Raw genomic sequence first — 11593 nt, forward strand, 5'->3', positions numbered from 1 at the left:
TGCATATATATACATGCATATATATATACATGCATATATATATATATACATATACATATATATGCATATATATATATACATATATATGCATATATATATATATACATATATATGCATATATATATATACATATATATGCATATATATATATACATATATATGCATATATATATATACATATATATGCATATATATACATATATATGCATATATATATATATGCATATATATATACACATATATATGCATATATATATTGCATATATATATATACATATATATGCATATATATATATGCATATATATATATACACATATATATGCATATATATATTACATATATATATATGCATATATATATATACATATATATGCATATATATATATATGCATTATATATATACATATATATGCATATATATATATGCATATATATATATACATATATATGCATATATATATATGCATATATATATATACATATATATGCATATATATTGCATATATATTATACATATAATGCATATATATATATACATATAATTACATATATATGCATATATATATATGCATATATATATATGCATATATATATACATATATATGCATAATATATATACATATATATGCATATATATAATACATATATATGCATATTAATATATATATGCATATATATATATATATAACATATATATGCATATATATATATATATACATATATATGCATATATATATATACATATATATGCATATATATATATACATATATGCATATATATATATATATATATACATATATATATATATATACATGCATATATACATTTATATATATATACGTGCATATATACATTTATATATATACGTGCATATATATATATATATATATATATATATATATATATATATATACATACATACATATATATACATACATACATATATAAATACTTATATATATATATATATATATACGTACATACATATATACATACATATATAAATACTTATATATATACGTACATATATATATATATATATATATATATATATTAATATTATATATAAAAATAAAAATTATTAGAGACAAAACCACTATTTTGCAAAACAAACAAGGAAAGACTTAATCAATACATAAAATTTTAATTATTTTACTATAAAATTGGATTTAATCCTAAATCTGATTTTTTCCCTGTAAATTTGGATTTATTCCCTAATATTTATTATTTATATATATATATATATATATATACTCATACATACATATATATACACATACATACATATATATATAGCTATTTTGGTCGAACCAAGCAGCAAACATCCATTGGTGGCTGCAAGTATCAAGTACAATTTGACGTCTATCAATATATTTGATGTATTTTCATTCGAAAACAAACAGCACAATTTTATATTTGAAAATAAAATGTTTACCAAAAAAGAAAGAAAAAAAAAGAAACAAAGAAAAAAAAAGAAGGAAAAAAAAGAAATAAATACTATTATGAAGAATTTTCATCAAATGCTATATACCCACCCACATGCATATATCTACAGAAGTACATTCACACAAGTACATATATATGTATACACATTCATATAACTACATACATATACAGGCAATATACGTTCATGCACATTACATCTGTCATCTTCTGCAGTTTGCCTCTATGCAAAAGGAAAAAAAAAATGGATTTTAATCTAATTTAGTGTACTGCAATTTCTGTAAAGCCCAAACTTCAAATACACAATGAAATGAAACAAGAATTATATGCACACACACACATACACACACGCACGCACACATACATATATAAAACAATATAAGAATAAAAAACATATATACAAACAAGCAAAAAACCCATCAAAACAATAAAGAAAAGGCATTATGTCTTTTGATCAATCACTCGCAGATGATTTGTGGTCTTCTGATATATTGGTGGTACACACGGATACATACATATTCACATACACATACATGCATGCATTTATGTTTGCATGTATGTGTACACACACATATACGTAGATGTCCACGTATGCACACACATCTAACTTGCTATTATCTGCTTCCATGTGCTCAGAAAAGATTGGCTTCTATGTTCGGTAAAGATTCTCTCTACTTCATGCAGTAAAGAGAGCAGATGTAAGGTTTTGGTAAACATCTTATAAAATACACACACTTATACACACACACACACACACACACATGCATGTGTATGTTTCTATGTATGCATGTGTGAATGTGTGTGTGTGTATGCGTGTGTGTATATATATATATATATATATATATAAATGTGTGTGTGTATATATATATATATATATCTAAACACAAATACACATGCACAAAAAGAGTAAATATTGAAATTTCTGTCCCTGTTACTGTAGAATAGGAAATAGAATAAAAAATGTCAGATTATAGGATATAGAATATTTCAAATTGTGATCGTTGTGGGGGGGGGCATTTCACAACCACAGAAGATGCCCACCTGGTTATAGATATCCAGTATGCAATAAATCTGAGAGTGAAGCAGGCTGCTTTACAACATCAATCTGAATGAACATAGCTAACGTATGAGTCTCTATGTGGTCCTTTGCCCTGGCAGAGATAGCACCTAACTTTGGCTCAAAGCATATTTTGCCGTCTTCAGAATGAGAGAATGGGAGGACACATAGGAGAATGTGGCTCTTGATATATTCTGTTTGAAAAAACATTATATCTTTCACTAGCATAACTAGATGGTGTGCTGCCCAGAGTGGCTCTTCCGTTTCCACCCCTGGACCCCACAAAATATCATCATCATCAACATCATCATTTAACGTCCGCTTTCCATGCTAGCATGGGTTATATATATATATATATAACTAATGTAGGATAAAATTTTTTTATGGGTATGAGTAAGTATTTCACTTATATCTCACGTATTTATCGCTGAAGAGGAGAAAATTCTTATGAATTAACCCCGAAATTGTGACCAATACGGTAATAACGGATTTTTTAGAAATTTCTATCAGTTTGTTTTGAGACGCATAAATTATAATGGTTATTGACAATTTTTGTCTTTTTTCGGCATATTTGGCATTAGAATTTTTCTTTTGCCCTCATTTTGTAAATTATATATATATATATATATATATATATGTATTGCCTACAGCAGACCCAAAAGTGCCACCCGGGGCAGATAGCCCCCCACCCCCAGCTACGCTAGTGGAACTTTGTCTTTTGTCTTTTCCTTGTTTCAGTTATTAGACTGTGGCCATGCTGGGGTACTACCTTCAGGAATTTTAGTTGAACTAATTGACCTCAGGACATATTCTTTTTAAGTCTGGTACTTATTCTATCAATCTCTTTTGCTAAACTGCTAAGTTACAGGGATGTAAACGCACCAGCATTGTTTGTAAAGTGGTAGTGGGGGGGACAAACACAGATACAAAGACATATATATATATATATATATACATACACAACAGGCTTCTTTCAGTTCCTGTCTATCAAATCCACTCATAAGGCTTTGGTTAGCCTGAGGCTATAGTACAAGACACTTGCCCAAGGTGCCACATAGTGGGATTGAACCCGGAACCATGTGTTTGGTAAACAAGCTTCTTACCACATAGACACACCTAGGATAAAGCTACTTCACACACACACACACACACTGTAAACAATAAACCAAAAGATCATTTACTTGGCCGATGAAAACTTCATTCTACAATCTCTAATACAACAATATATTACGTAACGTCTCTCTATCTCTTCTAGTATTGTCATGATATTTCCATTTCTACTGTATTTCACAAACTGTGTAAGATGCAGTTGTGGGTATGTGAATAAGAAGATTACTTCCCAACCATCTGGTCTTGGGCAAGTATTTCTACTGGGCCAACCAAAGTGGTGTAGTGGATTTGATAGATGGAAATTGAAAGAAACCTGTTGCATGTGTGTGTATGTATATGTGTGTGTGTGTGTGTATATATATATATATATATATATATATATATATATACACACACACAAGTGGGTGTGTGGTAAGAAGCTTGCTTCCCAACCACATGGTTCTGGGTTCAGTCTCACTGCATGGCACCTTAGGCAAGTGTCTTCTACTATAACCTTGGGCCAACCAGAGCCTTGTGAGTGGATTTGGTAGACAGAAACTGAAAGAAACCCGTCCTATATATTTGTGTGTGTGTGTGTTTACATCTCTGTAACTTAGTGCTTCGACAAAAGAAACAGATAGAATAAGTACTAAGCTTACTAAGAATAAATCTTAAAGTTGAATTTTTCATCTAAAAGTGGTGCTCTAGCATGGCCGCAGTAAAATGACTGAAACACGTAAAAGAAGAAAAAATAAAAGAATATATATATATATATATATATATATATATATATATATATATCAACTCAACTGGCACTCTGTTGGTTACGATGGCGAGGGTTCCAGTAGATCCGATCCATGGAACAGCCTGCTCGTGAAATTAACGTGCAAGTGGCTGAGCGCTCCACAGACACATGTACTCTTAATATAGTTCACTGGGACAAGGCTGGCTCATTTTGAAATACAGGTGCTACACATTTTTGCCCGGTGAGTGGATTGAAGAAACATGAAATAAGGTCTCTTGCTGAAGGACAAAACGTGTTGCCAGGAATTGAACTCACAACCTTACAATCGTGAGCTAAATGTAGACTAAGGAATCAAAGTACCGTGTAGGACTGGAAACACGAAAGACAGAAAAAAAGTCAGAACGGAGGACTAAGTAACTCATGTAGGAAAAGTATAGGAGTACAGAGAAATGTGACCAAGTGAGTCAATGGTAAAGAGAAAAAGAGAGGTGTGAATGGTCATGGGTCACATGGTAGTTGGAGGAGAGAGAAAGAGTCGTGGAAGGCAAAAGGATAGAAGCAATAGAGGGAAGTGTTGGGGAGGGGGGAGAGAGTGAGAAAGGAGGGAGGAAGGCAAAAGTGAGACAGAAATAGACATTGCATAAAAAATATTCCAAGAATATTCTACAAATGAGTAAAAAAATAAGCACATAGCAATTCATAAATAATATTTCAAAACTTTAACACAAACACAGCAAAAGGAAAATTTGTAGCTAATTGCTCATCAGTGAATGCCCTGTCTTCTCTCCTGACAAAAAGATACAAAAGGAAAAGTGAACCCTACTAAAGAAACCCAACAGTCTGGTTGTCATATTTAACGAGAAGCAAGTTCAGACCAACAGCATCTCATTAGTTGCTCTCCACTCGTTTCCATTCCCAATCAGACACAAAATTTTGTTCGTTTTTTTTTTGTTTTTTATTTCCAATTGTTACTGCAGAATATTAAAATAAATTCCAATTTTTGATTAATCACACAAAAAGCACCCAGGCCCCTCAGTAAATTGGTTGGTACATGGAAGGGCATCCAACCATAAAACCCATGCCAAAACAGATCTTGAAGATACTAGTACCACACAAAAAGCACCCAGTCCACTCTGTAAGGTGGTTGGCATCCGCAAGGAAGAGCATCCAGCCATAAAAACCATATTAAAATAAATCTTACAGGTGCTGGTGCCATACGCAAAGCGTGCAGTCAACACTGTAAAGTGGTTAGCACAAAGAAGGGCATCCAGTCATAAAAACCATGCCAAAAGAGACCCTGCAAGTGTTGGTCCCATACAAAAAGCACCCAGTTCACTCTGTAAGGTAGATGGCATAAGGAAGGGCATCCAGCCATAAAAACCATGCCAAAACAGACCTCACAGGTGTTGTTGCTACACAAAAGCAGCAAGGTCAATCTGTAAGGTGGCTGGAATTGGGAAGAGTATCCAGCCATAAAGACCATGCCAAAACAAACAGTAAAGTCTGGTGGAATTCTCTGAGTTGCCAGCTCCTGTCAAACCATCCAACCCATGCCAGCATAGAAAACAGAAGTTAAATGGTGACAATGGGCATTAAATAATGATGATGATGATGATAATAATATATAGTTTATAGATCCAATATAGGTTGAATCAACAAAAAAGTACTCCATGTATGTATATGTGTGTATATATATATATGTATGTATATGTGTGTATATATATATATATATATATATGTATATATATATATATATATCATCATCATCATATATATATCCTCATCATCATTAGACTGGGCCTGGTGCAGCCTCCTGGCTTCCCAGACCCCGGTCGAACTATCCAACCCATGCTAGCATGGAAAGTGGACGTTAAACGATGATGATGATGATGATGATATATATATATATATACATGGATACACACATACACATTCATACATACATACATACACACACTTACATATATTCATATAAGAATGTAGTACATATATTCTGATAAAAGCATTCCACAGTCATTCACATACACTTATACACACAGATACATAAAGAGCATTAACATGAAGAACGAATCAATACACACCCACACGTGTGCACTTACTTACAGACACATGAGGGAGTGGTACTGAGAAGGCGAGAGGGAGGGGGAGAAATGTTCATTTAATCCCAAGGGAGATTTGTCAAGGGTAAAGATAATGCGTTGTTCTTTGTATTTTCTGAAGCATGACATTATGTTGTGTTCTCTGAAGCGTAAACAATATATATTTGAACACATCTGGTCAATGGACTGGACTGGCCAGATGTGTTTAAAAGATGCACATGTATACGGAGTGCACTGGGGAAAACTGCAAAGGTCAATATGAACTGAGAAATCTTTATAACTTAGCAACAGAAATATTTTTTCTTTCTCTATGAAGACCACAAATAGTTGCCTTAGGTTCTTTATTCTTCTGCTCTCACACACACCTGCACACATGCCTTTATATGGGTATGTATCGTCGTCGTCGTCATTTTAACATCCACTTTTCCATGACTGCATGGGTCAGGTGGAGTCTATTGATGCAGATTTTTTACAGCTGGATGCCTTTCCTGTTGCCAATCCTCGCCTGTTTTCATGTAAAGTAGTAATGCTCGACAGCCAGATATGTTTCCTCAGAATACTGGAAATGAATGACATTCACTTACAACTATCACACAATATCAAGACAAGGAGATAAATGCACTCATAGACAGATATATATATATATATATATATATATATATATATATATCGTCATCATCATCATCATTTAACGTCTGCTTTCCATGCTAGCATGGGTTGGACGATTTGACTGAGGACTGGCAAACCAGATGGCTGCACCAGGCTCCAATCTTGATTTGGCAGAGTTTCTACAGCTGGATGCCCTTCCTAATGCCAACCACTCTGAGAGTATAGTGGGTGCTTTTATGTGCCACCAGCATGAGGGCCAGTCAGGCGGTACTGGCAACGGTCATGGAAAATCTTGTTTTTTATTTTACGTGTCACCTGCACACGTGCCAGTAAAGCAACGCTAGTCATGATCACACTCGAATGGTGCTTTTTACATGCCACCGGCATGAATGCCAGTTAGCCGCTCTGGCAACGATCATGCTTGGATGGTGCTCTTAGTGCTCCACTAGCACAAATGCCAGTAATTGAATTTGATTTCGATTCCGATTTCACTTGCCTCAACAGGTCTTCGCAAGTAGTGTCCAATGAAGGGAAGGTATGAATAAGTGGGCTGGTTACACCCCTGGCTTAGGCTACAAGGTTATGGTCTCACTTGGCTTTCCTGGGTCTTCTCAAGCACAGCATATTTCCAAAATACTTGGCTACTGATCATTGCCTCAGTGAGGCCCAATGTTCGAAGGTCATGCTTCACCACTTCATCCGAAGTCTTCCTGGGTCTACCTCTTCTACAGATTCCCTCAACCGCTAGGGTGTGGCACAGCTATCCTCATCCATTCTCACCACATGACCATACCAGCGCAGTCATCTCTCTTGCACACCATATCTGATGCTTCTTAGGTCCAACTTTTCTCTCAAGGTACTTACACTCTGTTGAGTATGCATACTGACATTACACATCCATTGGATCATACTGGCTTCATTCCTTGTGAGCTTACGCATGTCCTCTGCAGTCACAGCCCATGTTTCACTGCCATGTAGCATGGCTGTTTGTACACATGCATCATACAGTCTACTTTTTACTCTGAGTGAGAGGCCCTTTGTCACCAGCAGAGGTAAGAGCTCTCTGAAGTTTGCCCAGGCTATTCTTATGGATGGACGGATGGATGGTTGTATAGATAGATGGATAGATAGATATGACAAGCTTCCTTCAGTTTCCATTTACCTAAATCCAGTCACAAGGTGTTCGTTGAGATGGGGCTATAGTAGAAGAGAATTGCCTAAGGTACCATGCAGTGAGACTGAATCTGAAAGTACATAATTGGGAAGTAAGCTTCTAAATCATACAGCCACATCTGCACTTATATGTGTGTGTGTGTGTATGTGTATGCATATGTATACACATATGTATACTTATATGTGTGTGTGTGTGTATGTGTATGCATATGTATACACATATGTATACTTATATGTGTGTGTATGTGTATGCATATGTATACACTCACACACACACATTAGGAGTTTTCATTAGGAGTTTGCTCCAAGTTGCATGTAGCTGCTTTCCAAAACATTTTCTCAACATTTCACGAAGACCTACTTTGACTATTATTGTGTTTAGCTCTATTTTACATATTGAGTACCTTCTGTATTGCATTTATATCATGAAAGGATATATATACATACATATATGTATACACACACACATATCAAATATCATATGCTATATAAAACTTAAGTAAGATTTATATCTACATGAGTAGTGCTATAGAATACATAATGTAACCTTTTCCATTTGGATAGTAACTCTACGAGAAATTCACATATGGAGTGATTCAAATATAAAGAATTTCTTTAGGGATATACTTCGATAATAATAATTTTTTTCTTCTGTTTTCTTACATTTCTTTCTATTATATTGTCATAAATTATCACTACTGGTTTTTCTTTAGTTATGTTTTTTTTTGTTTTTGTTTTTCTTTCTTTTTTTTTGGTGTATGGGTTGGAGATGTTGGTTGAACAACTTATGTTCAGAGATGGAGATATTAAACAGACCCAGTCACTACTTTTGCAACTAGAAAGAGATATTGTGATGAAGAAAGCATGTTTCAAGGTAAGCTGTACATCCTTCACTGGAAGATAATACATATTTTTTTTCTTCTTTTAAATTACAACAGAGTATAGGACATGTTAATGCTAATAACAAAAAAAGAAGTTGAGTGAGAAAATATTTTTTTTTGTGCAGGGGAGTGGGGTGGGGACTTGTAATTCTATAACAACATTAAATGTGCACAGGATTTTCAAAAGATGGTGAAGGAATGTGGTTGGGGGAAGCACACAATAAAACTAATAACAACAACAACAATAATAATAATAATAATAATAATAATACCACTTGCACAACAGGAAAGAATTATCTACTTTTTTGAGGGTTGTAAAGATAGAAAGTAATTTTTTTCTTTCTTCTATCCAGTCAACCATGTGAGAATAAACATTTTCTTCCTTTATACATTTACACTTATTTATATATCCATTTATCATTGTTGTATGTTCTATTATTGTTGTTGTTGTTGTTTTTATTGTGTTGTTGTTGTTGTTGTTGTTATTTGGACTGTTTGCATTGTTTTATCTAACAATTTTCAAAAACAGAGGATCAAAACACCTTTTTTCTATCATGCCCCAGAATGCAGAAAGGAGAAAAAAAAATGTTTTGCTTAGAATTTTTCAAATATTTAAGAAAGTACTTGCATGTGACTGCATGCATGTGTGGGTTGAGGAAAAGCATTTAGTTGTAGAAATCATGCTGAAGCAGACACTGGAGTATGATACAACCCTTCTGGTCAGCATGGAAAATAAAGGTTAAATGATTATGATGATATATGCTATACTGTACTGCAGAATATATCAATAACTTTTAGCCACTGCTATATGCAAACCAACATAGTAGACATATGAACATGTCAAATTTACCTATTACTTCACAGAATGAAATATTGTTGAAGAGCCTTGATCAATTTTTAGTGCTTATTAGGGTCTCATCAGAGGTTTTTTTACATAACTTAACCAATACCAGAGAAACAAGCAACCAATCTGTTGATATCAAATGTAGTAGATCCAGAGAACTGAAGTTAACAATTTACCTACTGTAAGTGTTTAAACAGAGGTAAATGTAAATACCTTGGCTTTATATACAATACTAGCAGTATCGCCCGGCGTTGCCCAGGTTTGTAATGGAAATAACTATATAAGCATTTTTAGAGAGTTACTTCCCTTATATAAACCGAGCAAAATATGCATTAAAAATGTGGAAAAATGATGGTAAATTTTTTTTTAAATCGTAGACTCATCATAGACGCGCGCTAATACCCAGAAGGGCTCAATATTAATCACGACTATAAGATACCCACTTTTGGTTAAACTGCACCACAAAATGTGAGAGTAGTTAGGAATCTAAATCAGAGTAGACAGACATACACACAACTTCAGTTTTATATATAAAGATTTCCATGGATAGAAAAAGCAGAACTAGCCAACTCTGTTTCAATCCTGTACTGGGGTTTTATCAATGATAGAGTAACTTCTTTAACTATCCATGGAGATACTGCTTATCAAACCACTATTGGTTAGAACTGAAATTTACTAATGGTTTAAACCATGTGCAGACTGATTTGCACAAATAACATATTCTTGGCACCCAATTCAGTCGTACAATATGGAAGCAAAACATTGCTCATGCACCAATAATATATTAATCAAACAAGGGTGGCAAGCTGGTAGGATTGTCAGGATGCTACACAAAATGGATAGCAGCATCTCATCTGTCTTTACATTCCGAGTTCAAATTCTGCTGAGGTCGACTTCACCTTTCATCCTTCCAAGGTCAATAAAATAAGTACCAGCTGAGCATTGAGCTGATGTGATTGACTTAACCCCTTCCCTGAAACTGATGGCCTTGTGCCAAAATTTGAAACCAGTATATAAATTAAACTGGATGCCAAGGATATATTATATATGCAATTCAGTCTATCAAACTGTTTCAAAAAACAAAAAAAAAAGGATTATGAAAAAGAATGGAACCATATTCCTTGAAAGTGCTAAATCCTAAAATAATTTAAGCCACATCTTCTAACACCCATCCTTCAGTTAATCTACTAACTGCTGCCTTACTCCTTCAAGAGCTCTAAATGATACCATTTGTCCCCACTACACTTTGCATTGTATTTCTACTACTGTCCCTCATTTACCTCCTCCTCCTCCCTTACCTACCCTTATTTATTTCCTTCACTTTCCCTCTTCCAAACTGATATTCACTGTACCTACCTCAATCCCCATCTCTAATCATTTGTCCCAACCGTTTCTCACTCTTGCGAACTCATCTGCCCACCCACCCTTTCTGTTCCTCTCTCTCCCTATTCTCTCTCATATTTATCTTGTATCTTGATAGTATGCCCTCACCATCACACATACTCTCACTCTCTCTCTCTCTCTGTCCAGCAGGAGAAGCCATGTAATTACCCCTTCAGCAAGACACCTATTCCCATCAATCTACCACATTTTCACTTCTTTCAACACAACCTGCCCACTCAGATGAGGAAACTTATCAGGTCTGTGCTTG

Source organism: Octopus sinensis, linkage group LG14 (assembly GCF_006345805.1).
Source record: "Octopus sinensis linkage group LG14, ASM634580v1, whole genome shotgun sequence".
Classification (NCBI taxonomy): domain Eukaryota; kingdom Metazoa; phylum Mollusca; class Cephalopoda; order Octopoda; family Octopodidae; genus Octopus; species Octopus sinensis.